The sequence below is a fragment of the Triticum urartu genome, unplaced genomic scaffold, assembly GCF_056163025.1.
Source record: "Triticum urartu cultivar PI428250 unplaced genomic scaffold, HENAU_Tu73 scaffold3, whole genome shotgun sequence".
Classification (NCBI taxonomy): Eukaryota; Viridiplantae; Streptophyta; class Magnoliopsida; order Poales; family Poaceae; genus Triticum; species Triticum urartu.
Window position 1 is genome coordinate 285,453 of NW_028260474.1, and position 13,736 is coordinate 299,188.

Genomic DNA, 13,736 nt, shown 5'->3' on the forward strand with positions numbered 1-13,736 from the left:
GGACTAATGGAAGTTTAACCCCTAAGGAAGCACTTTATGAGGCTTCTCGTAATTTGATTGATTTATTTCTTCCTTTTCTACACGCGGAGGAAGAGGGCGCTAGTTTCGAAGAAAATAAAAACAGGTTTACTCCACCCCTTTTTACTTTTCAAAAAAGATTAACTAATCTAAAGAAAAACAAAAAAGGAATTCCATTGAATTGTATTTTTATTGATCAATTAGAATTGACTTCTAGAACGTATAATTGTCTAAAAAGGGCCAATATACATACACTATTGGACCTTTTGAGTAAGACTGAAGAAGATCTTCTGAGAATTGACAGTTTTCGTATGGAAGATAGAAAACATATATGGGACACTCTAGAGAAGCATCTCCCAATTGATTTACTTAAGAATAAACTCTCGTTTTAAATCCATTGCAATTTTTTTTCTTCTTCTTTTTCGAGTTAGAATAAAAAGAAAACAATTTAGCATCTTTGGTACAATCTATATTTTCGCGAAATGGATCATAATAAAATGGATTTTAGGTATCTAGGGAAGATTCACTTGGAAGTAACTATTTCCTAGATACCTATGGTACTTCACGGTTGAATGAATCAAAAAATATCTAAAAAAGACCTAAAGTTAATGATTTATCAATGGGTAATGTTGCTCCAATACCTAACCAAAGAGCTACTACAGTACCGATTAAAAAAACGGTCGTAGCTACTGGGCGGCGAAATGGATTTTGGAATTTATTGACATTCTCTAGAAAAGGTACTGTCAATAAGCCTGTTGGCACAGAAACCATTAAAAGAACGCCCAATAACTTATTGGGTACCGTACGGAGTATTTGAAACACGGGAAAGAAGTACCACTCGGGTAATATTTCCAGAGGAGTTGCAAACGGATCTGCCGGTTCACCAATCATTGATGGCTCGAGAACCGCTAAACCTACATTACATGCAATAGTACCTAGAATTACTACTGGAAAAATATATAAAAGATCGTTGGGCCATGCGGGTTCCCCGTAATAATTATGTCCCATCCCTTTAGCTAATTTAGCTCTTAATACAGGATCATTTAAGTCTGGTTTCTTTGTTATTGGGATAGGTGAACTCTTTAGGATCCATCCCCAAAGGAACCGGACATGAGAATTTATCATCATCCGGCTCGAGCAAGAGTGAAAGAAATAAGACCGCGGAAGATCCTTAATAGAATTAAGGTTTATAATGACTCAATGACTCTAGGCAAGAAAAGCTTTATCAGATTCTCTTTTCCGAAGTTGCACCTACAACTACTCATTGAAAATAATCCTATTCTTATGGGTAAATGCTCAATATCCAAGTGGGCTTACAAATTTGATCATGATCAATTGCTTTGTGGATTGTCTCATGTCTCTTGATTAGTTGGTATTTATCCCCTCAATATCGCAAGTTTCTTACCTCCAAACAAAATATTTACTTGTTACTAATAAAAAATCAAAAAGTTTAGCCTACATTCTTCCTTAGATCCCTTCTTTTACTCCGATAGTATTGCGGATCACAATCGATGCAAAGAAAATGAATGCATTTCCATACTATAATAAAAAGGTAAGTGTAATAAATAGAGAACTGGATCATGTCACATGACTTATTCCATTTCTACTCTATGGGATCTTACGGAGCCTGTTCATGGATGACATGGTTGCGGTATGATCATAGAAGATATTCTCCTCAAGTGAACCAGCCTATCCTTCCTAGGTAGGGGACTTACATGTTGATTGGATGCGGAGACACCTTTGGTTGTGAATTCTAATGTGGCAGATCCAATTCTTTATCTGCATGGCCAAATCAATAATTCAAGTCACACACTCCCATAATCCGCCTTTTTTCTTTCGTAAAATTAACTTCAACTATTTGTATTGTATAAAAATACTTTGGAGTTGAAGAGAAGTATCCAAATGACATGTGTTATTTTACAATAACCCATGCTTGTAGCAATGAAATACCAAAACCTACCCGATATGATATATGATAATTATAATTCTCTATGATATGCCTTCCCTATAAAGGACCCGAAATACCTTGCTTACGTATCATTGGAAAGTGCATTAACATAAATACGGCAGTAAGCAGAGGCAGTACAAAGGTATGTAAACTATAAAAACGAGTCAAAGTGGATTGGCCCACACTAGCACTTCCGCGTAATAACTCCACTAAAGGCGATCCTATTACCGGAATGGCGTCAGGTACACCTGTCACAATTTTGACTGCCCAATAGCCAATTTGATCCCAAGGCAAAGAATAACCAGTTACACCAAATGATGCAGTCAAAACAGCCAAAACCACACCTGTGACCCAAGTTAATTCGCGGGGTTTTTTAAATCCCCCTGTGAGATACACACGAAATACATGCAGGATCATCATTAAAACCATCATACTTGCTGACCATCGATGAACTGATCGGATTAACCAACCAAAGTTGGCCTCGGTCATTATGTATTGAACCGAGGAAAAAGCCTCTGTAACGGTTGGTCGGTAGTAAAAAGTCATAGCAAAACCGGTAGCGACTTGTACTAGAAAACAAGTAAGTGTAATTCCCCCTAAACAATAAAATATGTTGACATGGGGAGGAACATATTTACTAGTTATATCATCTGCAATTGCCTGAATCTCAAGACGTTCCTCAAACCAATCATATACTTTATTGAGATAGGTAACTAACCCGAGTCCCCCTCTAAGAGCCGTATATGAAAATTTCATCTCGTACGGCTCAAGCAGAAACACAAAAATTTTCAACGAATATTAGAAAAAAGGTTCAAAACTTCATCAGCCACTGAATTGGGTCGATTTGCCTTGAAGATATCAAATAAGAAAAATCCGGAATATCTTCTTTGTGATGATAATGCCAAAAAATCTCAAGTTGGGCGCGTCTTTCTTTCTTCCTTTCCCTTATGTTGGTCATTAGAGGCTTCTTGACTTTTCTCTTCCCTATAAAGGATTTGTTTTTTTATGCGTAATATAGAAATTATCTTGTTGAGATCCTATGAATCAGTTCAATTAAAACCTTAGATTCATACTAGAGCCACGATGATTTAGTCTCAAGCTAAACAAAAGGCAAGGGTTCTTCGAATAAGAACCGCTTGATAATCATTTATTGAATCAGTGTAATGACTCGACAAAATCGAGAGAAAAAAAGTTGTCTTTTGGGCAAACAAAATTGGAAGGAAGAAAATTTCTTTTTTATTTTTATTTAAGAACTACTTGAATTTTTCAGTCTGGTTGCGAGGTCTTAATAGTGAGTATGAATCATAGTTCCATTTTTTTTTGATCCACTCTATCTATTTCGTGTTCCAGATACTAGAATAAATAATATCTGACGAATTAGAATCATCTTGATAGAGATAACAGGCCCTTTCTATGTATTATCAATAGGATCAATTCTAACAAGTCACACACTCATATTCCAGAGATACCGAAACAAAAAAATTCCGCGGTCGAACTACCATAATATCTAGAAATGTAGATCTTAAACTAGAAAGGCTTTTTTGGATGGAAAAACTCTGACTTCCTAGTTTTAGTTAGTAGAAACCTAATTGGTTAAAATTCCGTCCAGTAAAACGGAAGAATTATAAATTTCTAAAATGATAGATAGGAATATAGCGAATAAAGCCATTGCGATCCCCATAAAAGGAGTAGTCCCCCAACCCGGGGCGACTTTCCCATATTCCGAATTCAAGGGTTTCAGTAAACTACCTGCACCAGTTCGTTTTGGCCTAGGTTTAGAACTATCTTCAACGGTTTGTGTAGCCATAAATTCTATTTAATCATTGGTGTTGACTTTGTATACTATTCCGTTGTAGTTGTAAATACACGATCTTTTCGTAGATCCATTGTAATCTTGAAATTCTATAAAAATGGAAACAGCAACTTTAGTCGCCATCTCCATATCTGGTTTACTTGTAAGCTTTACTGGGTATGCCTTATATACCGCGTTTGGGCAACCCTCTCAACAATTAAGAGATCCATTCGAAGAACACGGAGACTAATTTAAGTAAGAAGTCTCCCAGATAGGGGGACTTCTTACTTAAATGAAATTATTTTATTCTTTTAGTTGGAGTTGGTGGAACCTTAGGTGGTTCTCGGAAGAAGATAGCGAAAAAAATTATCCCTAAAGTCGAAACTAAAAGGAACGTATAAACCAATGCTTCCATAGATTCGATCCTGGTTTATTTACAATTATAACTTCCACACCTATTCATTTGTCATTTGGGATAATTTCCCATATAAAGAAAGAAAAAGAGTCAAAGAAAGGATGGGAGATGTTTCCCATGTCAAATCAAAAAAGAGAGGTGAAAGATACTATAACAATGTGTATCAAACTGCCTGTTTCCTTGTAGTTGGATCTCCCACTTTTTGGAATGTTCCAAATTCCACTTGAGCATCCAAATCTGGATCAATACCAGCAAAAACATCTCGGAACAATGTTCTAGCGCCATGCCAAATGTGTCCGAAAAAGAAGAGCAAAGCAAAGGTAGCATGACCAAAAGTGAACCAACCCCTTGGACTGCTGCGAAAAACACCATCAGATTTCAAAGTAGCCCGGTCTAATTCAAAAATTTCCCCTAATTGAGAACGCCTCGCATATTTTTTTACAGTAGCAGGATCAGAATAACTTACTCCATTAAGTTCGCCACCATAGAACTCCACCGTTACACCTACTTGTTCAACACTATATTTGGATTCTGCTCTTCTAAAAGGAACGTCTGCTCTAACAATTCCCTCCTCATCTACCAAAACAACCGGAAATGTTTCAAAAAAAGTAGGCATACGGCGTACAAAAAGCTCACGTCCTTCTTTATCTCTAAAGACGGGATGTCCTAACCATCCAACAGCTATTCCATCCCCATTGTCCATTGAGCCTGCTCTGAATAATCCCCCTTTTGCCGGATTATTACCAATATAATCATAAAAGGCTAATTTTTCGGGAATTTTAGACCAAGCTTCTGATAAACTAAGATTTTCGGCTAAACCATTGCTAACTCTTCGATATATTTCTTGCTGAAAGTATCCCTGATCCCACTGATAACGAGTAGGCCCAAATAATTCGATTGGGGTCGTTGCTGACCCATACCACATAGTTCCAGCAACTACGAAAGCTGCAAAAAAAACAGCAGCGATACTACTGGAAAGTACAGTTTCAATATTGCCCATACGTAATCCTTTATATAGACGTTGAGGCGGACGGACACTAAGATGGAATAAGCCCGCTAATATACCCAATGTACCCGCAGCAATATGATGAGAAGCTATTCCCCCCGGAACAAAAGGATCAAAACCTTCTGCACCCCACGCTGGATTTACAGCTTGTACTTTTCCAGTTAGTCCATAAGGATCGGATACCCATATCCCAGGACCATACAAACCCGTTACATGAAATGCCCCAAAGCCAAAGCAAGCCACCCCTGCAAGAAATAAATGAATTCCAAAGATCTTGGGCAAATCCAAAGAGGGTTTTCCCGTCCGCTCATCAGAGAATATTTCTAGGTCCCAATATACCCAATGCCAGATCGCTGCCAAGAAACACAAGCCAGAAAACACAATATGCGTACCTGCCACACCTTCATAACTCCAAATACCCGGATTTGTTACAGTTCCTCCTGAAATACTCCAACCACCCCACGAATCCGTTATTCCTAAACGAGTCATGAAGGGAATTACGAACATACCTTGTCTCCACATTGGATCCAGAACAGGATCAGAGGGATCAAAAACTGCTAATTCGTATAAAGCCATTGAGCCAGCCCAACCAGAAACTAGAGCTGTGTGCATTATATGCACCGCAAGCAATCGACCCGGATCATTCAATACGACAGTATGAACACGATACCAAGGCAAACCCATGGAAATACCCCTTTAGCAAAGAAAAATAGACACGATGTCGCTTTATTTTATCGCATTGAAAAAGACTATCCATATCCTATGTACCTAACCCTTCTAGGGGATTCTGTGTCAGAAAGCGCGAATATTTATTTCATTCCATTAAAAATAAGAAGCCAATTCTGTTCATAAGAAGAAAGAGAAGCAGATCTATTCTATACTCGATAAGTGCCAATATGCAATGGGTAACTTGGCCAATTTGGAAAAAACGAAGAATAGATCGCTACCCCTCTTTGTTTAGCATTCAAATCACCCATTCCCTTTTCTTTATTCAATCTGTCTTACATTCCTTATATGTATAACCTTTCAATCTACGTATTAATAGAATCTATAATATTCATATAGAATAAGAATAAAAATTAAGACAATAAACTGCGGATTCTTTCTTTCTGTTCCATTCTTACGTTTCCATATTAAAGTGTGGTTTTCTTACTTAAATTTAATAATATTAATCTAATATGCCCATTGGTGTTCCAAAAGTACCTTACCGGATTCCTGGAGATGAAGAAGCGACTTGGGTTGACTTATACAATGTTATGTATCGAGAAAGGACACTTTTTTTAGGTCAAGAGATTCGTTGCGAGATCACGAATCATATTACAGGTCTCATGGTATATCTGAGTATAGAAGATGGAATTAGTGATATTTTTTTGTTTATAAACTCCCCAGGCGGGTGGCTAATCTCAGGAATGGCTATTTTTGATACGATGCAAACGGTGACACCAGATATATATACAATATGCCTCGGAATAGCCGCCTCCATGGCGTCCTTCATTCTGCTTGGAGGAGAACCCACCAAGCGTATAGCATTCCCTCACGCGAGGATTATGCTTCACCAACCTGCTAGTGCTTATTATCGGGCAAGGACACCAGAATTTTTACTAGAAGTAGAAGAGTTACACAAAGTTCGCGAAATGATCACAAGGGTTTATGCAGTAAGAACAGGCAAGCCTTTTTGGGTTGTATCCGAAGACATGGAAAGGGATGTTTTTATGTCAGCAGACGAAGCCAAAGCTTATGGACTTGTCGATATTGTAGGGGATGAAATGATTGACAAGCACTGCGATACTGATCCAGTGTGGTTTCCAGAAATGTTTAAGGATTGGTAGTGTCCGGATTTCTTGTAAAGTTATTTCACAGCTAAATTCGTGTTTTCCTCGATTTAATAGAAAATAGAAAGACTTCATGATGAGCAATCATCAGGTTAAGATGGATCTAAACCAATCCATTTTTTTCTATATACATACAACATGCCGACGGTTAAACAACTTATTAGAAACGCAAGACAGCCAATACGAAATGCTCGAAAAACGGCCGCGCTTAAAGGATGCCCTCAGCGTCGAGGAACATGTGCTAGGGTGTATGTGCGACTCGTTCAGATCATGACTTCAAACAAATATAAAAAAAATTGAAGTATCCATGATTAGTACCAATGAATAGGATATAGCTTCTCTATCCTAGATTTCTATGGTATATGGAATTTATGGTTTCCTTTGGTGCAAATCCAATTATCTAAATTGGAAATAAGAAGCAATTCTCCCATTGGTAGCAAATGGTTATCCATTAAGCGGAGGAAATAGTAATAAAAAGAAAAAGGCTTATGCTCCTTTATCTTAAAAGAACGGACTAACAGGGTCAGCTACTTAGCCAACTTTCATAATTAAATACCGTCACTGTATGGATAACTCTTATTGTGAAAAGAGCTATTTACTCTATAATGGATAGGTAGAGCCAAAGAATGTGGACTATACAAGTTCGCAATACCTTTTGATGAAAGAAAGGGCTCCGGTGTATAGAGAGGGCCTCACCGTTTAAAAGGGAACCATAGAAACGATGGAACCCACTATTTTTTTTAGTATTATTAGAATGAATTTGTTATTTCGTATAGAAATAACTGAACGGAGTGGAATAAAAAATCGTGGTTGGGAAGGTTACTATAGCAAAAGCCATTGGAATTAATATTTTATATATCGGAATAATTAGTTTTGTTATTAATGAGAAAAAGGGTGGCTAAAAGAAGAGAAATCATTAGTTATTCATTAAGGTTAATTTGATTCAATGACCAGAGTTCCGCGAGGATATATAGCCCGGAGACGACGAACAAAAATGCGTTCATTTGCCTCAAACTTTAGAGGGGCTCATTTAAGACTTAATCGAATGATTACCCAACAGGTAAAAAGAGCTTTTGTTTCCTCTCATCGAGATAGAGGTAGGCAAAAGAGGGATTTTCGTCGTTTGTGGATCACTCGGATAAACGCAGCAACGCGGGTATATAAAGTATTCGATAGTTATAGTAAATTAATACACAACCTGTACAAGAAGAAATTGATTCTTAATCGTAAAATGCTTGCACAAGTAGCTGTATCAAATCCAAATAATCTTTACACGATTTCCAATAAAATAAAGATCATCAATTAAAGGTATAAATAAAGTAATATACTGGAATAATAAAAGATGAATTCCCGGAGAGGGAACTCCGGGAAGATACAATAAATTAAGATTAAGTGGTAGGAATCAACGAGCTGGATTACTTTCTTTATAATATATATAGGTCTGGCCCTTTCGAATTCGAATAAAACATCAACAATCGGAACTTAAGTTCCGGTTGTTGTTTCTTAAATTTTGGTTGTTGTTTCTTAAGTTTCGATTGGAATTGTACTTTTGCGTTAATTGAGGAATATGTCTATTTTTTCTGGGTCTAGAACCTGTAATTATTGAAATTGACTGGGCTTGAAATTGCTTTTCGTTCTCATAGTTACGAAACGGTAAGAAAGATAAAATACGAGCCTGTTTTATAGCAAGAGTAATTAATCGTTGTTGTTTCAAGGTTAATCTATTTATTCGTCTCGATAATATTTTTCCTTGTTCACTAATAAATCTATTAATTAAACTCATGTTTCTATAATCAATTCGATCTCCCGGGCCAATCCGGGGACGCCTACGAAAAGGTTGTTTAGATTTACGAAAAGGTTGCTTGAATTTACGAAAAGTTTGCTTGGATTTACGAAAGGGTTGCTTGGATTTATTAAAAGTTTGCTTGGATTTACTAAAGGGTTGCTTAGATTTAAGAAAAGGTTGTTTAGATGTATACATGATTTATTCCTTATTTAAAATTTGAAAATTTGAAAATTCACTTCTTTATTTTATTAATTTAGGATCCAGAAGAAGTAGTTTTTCTTTGATCCATATCTTATTTGATTCATATTATAGTATATGAATACCCTCTATACATATGAAATAATATCTACCGGAAATCAGATGAGTTGATTTGTATTTTGTATTCTATACTATGTTTTCTTTATATATTAAATATGAAGTTCTTACTCTTTCTGTTGTTTGGAAAGATCAAACACACGATGTTCCTATTTCTTTATTTCGTGATGAGTCGTATGCTTGCGACAATAACGACAAAATTTTTTGAATTCTAATTGTCCGGGTGTATTGTGGCGATTCTTTTGAGTACTATATCTAGAAATCCCCGTCGATTCCTCATTGGCACCTTTTCGAACACAACTGATGCATTCCAAAATAACTCTGATTCTAACATCTTTTCCCTTGGCCATGAACCTCCTTTTCTTTTTGGATTGACTTAACTTAATTCTTCTACTTATTCTTTTATTCTTCTATTTTGAATCCGAAGAAGAAGAATAAAATTCATTAGAATAATTTTTTTTTATTCTTTAATTAAGTAATAAAAAATAGAGAAATAATTAAAGAATACAATCCTTGTCGAATTAGCAAAGATTTTGGTTCGAAATCCTTTCATTTAATTAGCCAGCCCCGCCTTTTCTATGCTCTGATTTCTGAGGCCTTATTTAGCTTGGGTACCCCTTTAAATTGAATTTCTATTTTCAAAAATGGGGTTTACCAAATTTTTAATGACTCTGAGGTTCAACCCAATCCATCTTTTCTTTCTTTTTCCTTCCGATACTAAAAAAAGATTGAAAAGGATCAAATTTTGTCATATCACGAAGAAATCTATCCCTCCCATAGCAATAACTAGAATTAAAAAAAAGGGAATGACAAAGCATCTGGGAATAAACGATTAATTTCTATCAATAAACCTGCTAAAGCACCAAACCATAGAGTACTTAGCACGGGTGCTACAGAGAGATATGTTTTTATATCCCGCATTGAAAATCCTCCTTCCTTGTTGGAATACATATATGATCATAAACTCTTGCCCAAGATTGTTATGCTATATATAAAATGAACCATATCGACGAAATTTTCCTATCCCTAAAAAAGAAAAAGATGACCCCTTCTTCCTATATATTACCAAGGAAAAGTAATCCTTCTTTTATAGGCGAAATTATATTGGATTTTATATGTATATAATTCCTTAATTATATGAGACCAAAAAGAAGAAATGACACGAGGGTTCTATATATAGATAGAGAAAGAAAGAAGAAGAAAATTATGATGTGGAAAAGAAGACAGGAATTGTGTACAATGGCATTGTACAACAATTTAATTTGGAAAAGGGATGTAGCGCAGCTTGGTAGCGCGTTTGTTTTGGGTACAAAATGTCACAGGTTCAAATCCTGTCATCCCTACCTATTACTTCTTTCTTCTTTATAGGCAGTAGCGACGAGATCAATTAAAGTAAAGTGGGTATAACTTGAATTTGTGGAGACTATACGTACGTGAGATACATTAGGAATAGAAAAAGATTTTCTTTTTGAATGAATGAAAGCGCTCTTAGTTCAGTTCGGTAGAACGCGGGTCTCCAAAACCCGATGTCGTAGGTTCAAATCCTACAGAGCGTGATTCCATCTATTTTATGTCGAAGCAGAGTAAAATAACTTAACAAAATTGAATTGTAACTCCAATTTCAATTTGACCTCCTCTCTGGTCTGGAGGAGGTCAATCAAAAAAAAAAAATGACTCAATCAAAGATCCAACTGATCCCCACGCCTGTATTGCAAATACGCAGTCACGAATAATCCCGCTAAAGTAATAGGAATTAGGCCTAAGACGATTCCAAATAGAAAAACTTCAATCATTTCGATTTGTTCGAGGGGATAAAAAAAGAGGTACGATCTATCCCTAAATAGTACTCTAAATTATCCACGAATCTCAATGACCAAGAAAAGAATTCCTAATTAGTCTGGAAAAGAGTCGTAGAATGCCAGGAATCCCAAAGAAAGATTTTTCTTTTCTGAATTATAATTATTCAGTCAATTCAAATAAGGCGTATCTTGTTCAAGCCAATAAATAGAGCTGGGGTTATAGTTAAAGCAGCCAGTAGAAAACCAAAATAACTAGTTAAAGTAAGCATGAAAGAGTTAAATTCCATTTATTTTTTTTTACTACACTACATATGTTGGTAAAGCATTTACCTAAGTTATGGAAAATTCATAATTCATCAGTTATTTTAGATAATACTAAAAAACAAGATAGAGTAAGATACAGAAGTGTAAAAGAAAGTGGATTCATCAGATGATACATGAGTCCCTAATTCCGAATCAAGAGATTTGTTGTGGAATTTGTCAATTGAGTAAAGTAATAATATTAAGAACTAGATCATCTAACCCCATTGAATGAAAAAAAGAAATTCAATTTTCAGGGAAATTTTTGAATAAGAGATAAATAAACAATTGAATTTGAAAAAAAAAACTTCTTTCTATTTTGGATAATTTCTTTTTCAATAGGACCCTCTTTTTGGAGTGAACGATCGAATATTCCCCTATTCCTTCTTATTTTAACTGATTGTATTCCATATGGAATAAGAGGAGAACAAAAGCATTCCACGACCTGCCAAGGGGCTGTTAAAAAAAAAAAAAAAAGAAAGCTCTTCCTTGAATTTACTTTATTTTTATTCCTTTTTCGAACTCCAACCAAAGTAGATTCGAAGACGAGTCACTTCAATTATCCTTTTAAGTTCTATTCTATCTTCTGTCTTTCCCTATTTCATCTCGTAAAGTTCCGCGCTCGCAGTTTGGTCAAGAAAGTTAGACCTAATCCAACAAACAATACAAGGATGAATTACGAATTATGAAAGGATAGATTTCACATATACTTGTCCTTGTATTGTGTCAGTATGAGAATATCCTTCCTAAATTATTTATCCAAACCTATTGATCATTAACTTAGATTTTCCCAAGATTTTGGCTGCTATTCCGAATTACTCTATTATTCCGAAGCCAATGAAAAGTAAGTAGAACCTACAAAAATGGGGTTTTCTATTGATGCCTTGAATAACATATAGCTTACCTATAGACAAAAAAAAAATAAAAAAGTAATTATGTTTCGGAACCAGGCAAAACCAGATTGCTGTGCCATAGGAAGGATAGCTATACTAATTCGGTATACTCAAAATACACCTTTGGTACAAAATTGACAATCTCACAAGGATGAAATATCAGTAATTTTCTATTTACTGGTCGATCCCATCTTTTACGGAATCAATTCCTTTTTTGAATGTACAAAAATTTTGGGAGTTCAGCATGTCTGGAAGCACGGGAGAACGTTCTTTTGCTGATATTATTACCAGTATTCGATACTGGGTTATTCATAGCATTACTATACCTTCCCTATTCATTGCGGGTTGGTTATTTGTCAGTACGGGTTTAGCTTATGACGTGTTTGGAAGTCCTAGGCCAAACGAGTATTTCACGGAAAGCCGACAAGGAATTCCGTTAATAACCGACCGTTTTGATTCTTTAGAACAACTCGATGAATTTAGTAGATCCTTTTAGGAGGCCCTCAATGACCATAGATCGAACCTATCCTATTTTTACAGTGCGATGGCTGGCTATTCACGGACTAGCTGTACCTACTGTTTTTTTCTTGGGATCAATATCAGCAATGCAGTTCATCCAACGATAAAACAAATTCCAACTATAGAACTATGACACAATCAAACCCGAATGAACAAAATGTTGAATTGAATCGTACCAGTCTATACTGGGGTTTATTACTCATTTTTGTACTTGCTGTTTTATTTTCCAATTACTTCTTCAATTGAGAGAAAGAAAGAGACTAATAAGAATTCTCTTATCCCATTTGGAAGGATACCATCCTTATAACTACCCATGACTGTTTTTGTCTCTAGCATGACCAATTGATAAAATGTGGAGGAAAGTAGGGGAAATGGCCGATACTACTGGAAGAATTCCTCTTTGGCTGATAGGTACTGTAGCTGGTATTGCTGTGATTGGTTTAGTAGGTGTTTTCTTTTATGGTTCATATTCTGGATTGGGTTCATCTCTATAGTAATCGGAGGGACCAGATTGTAAACATGAAAAAGTAGGAGCTTAGCGGGTCCTTACCCCCCTTTATCTGATTAGAGCGGAAAGGACCCGCGGAATTTTTATTTTACTCTTATAACGCGAATTGAATCTATTCGATTCACTCTTATGAAGCAACAAGAAAAAGAGATCACTCGAGGATCCAATATCTTATTCCACGAAGGAAGTATCCTGAAAATCCTTGATTTAGTTTCGAGTAATAAACTAATAAAACCTTAATCAAAACTATTCAACTAGCCTAAAAATAAAAAAACCTTCAATGGAAGAGTTTACTTTTTTTTTGCAAAATTTCTGTAAATTTGAAGTTGAACTTAATTAAACAAGCCAAGCAATTTGCTCACAATCACAAGAAATTTTTCCCCCGCCATATTTTCTTCCCCTCTGTTTGTCCACTACCTCGGCTAAACCTAAGCAAAAGAAAAAGAGGTCCAAGAGACAGACCCGAATAAAGAAGAAATAGTAATCTTTGACGAATTAGGAAGAAAAAGGATTCTTATTTTGATACAAGAAGAATCGGCACAAGAAAAAGGCTTTTTCTTGTGCCGAATAGACGATTAAGAAGACCTGCAATCCCTCCGAAAAAG